At 56.1% G+C, this 751-nt stretch overlaps 1 protein-coding gene and 1 long non-coding RNA gene across 6 annotated transcripts in view; one reads left to right on the top strand and one right to left on the bottom strand.

Moving 5' to 3' along the window:
• The window catches only part of TCTN1 (tectonic family member 1), a 26,443-nt gene that overhangs the window by 15,867 nt on the left and 9,825 nt on the right, over positions 1-751 (top strand). The window lies entirely within an intron of this gene.
• The window catches only part of LOC114007946 (uncharacterized), a 14,232-nt gene that overhangs the window by 10,532 nt on the left and 2,949 nt on the right, over positions 1-751 (bottom strand). For 2 of the 3 annotated variants that reach the window (XR_003549522.1, XR_003549521.1), the window contains exon 1: positions 217-714. This is a non-coding gene — a long non-coding RNA (uncharacterized LOC114007946). Of the gene's footprint in view, positions 1-216; positions 715-751 lie in introns of those variants that run through there. The other variant, XR_003549523.1, reaches the window with a different exon arrangement.

Here is a 751-nt window from a genome sequence, read left to right on the forward strand (position 1 = left end):
GAGAGGGCGCCCCCGGCGCGGGGGGGGGGGGGGGGGGGGTGGCCACACCTCATTCCCTTCTCCTCCATTCTCTTCTTGAGATTTGGGGCACGCATGCACATGCACCCCTTTTATTTTTCAAACAGCAAGGTCTGGGACTCAGAGTGCACAGTGGGCCATGTGGGATCCAGCACCTTAACTCCCATACCACCTGTTGGCCTGGGAAGACCTACTTACCAGGAGGAATGACAGGGGTTACTGGAAGGCATGGGGTGGGGCCCGGGCACCACCCTAAGTGCTGTATGCTTCTGAAGGCCCTGAACTCGCTCAGTGGTCCTCGGGTAGGTCCTGATGCTGTCACTCTCTGGCAGGCACATCGTGGAGAGGGGTTAGTCTGCCCACGGCTTCACAGCTGGGAAGTGGCAGTGCTGGAAGGGATCCAGGCTGTCAGTAACCATGATAAGGGACTAGCCTACTATGCGACGGGGCCAAGTTAGAAGCTTCACCCACACTTCCTGTTTGCATCCTGTCGCCACACAGTGAGGACAAGGCAGACTGGGACTGCAGTTCAGGTCTGGATGAGCATATAAACTAACAGCATTGTTTTGTTTAAATCCGGGGGGGGCGGGGAAGAGCAGCGTCCCAGGTCTGTCAGAGAATCAGAAAGATAGAAATTGGGTTGAGTGGGACCAGCAGTTAGCGTAATGACTATGTCGCTGCACTCCCATGTAGTCGACCGCAATTCGAGTCCTGAACCCAGTGGCTTAAAACT

The sequence above is a fragment of the Tupaia chinensis genome, unplaced genomic scaffold, assembly GCF_000334495.1.
Source record: "Tupaia chinensis unplaced genomic scaffold, TupChi_1.0 Scaffold000258_1, whole genome shotgun sequence".
NCBI lineage: Eukaryota > Metazoa > Chordata > Mammalia > Scandentia > Tupaiidae > Tupaia > Tupaia belangeri.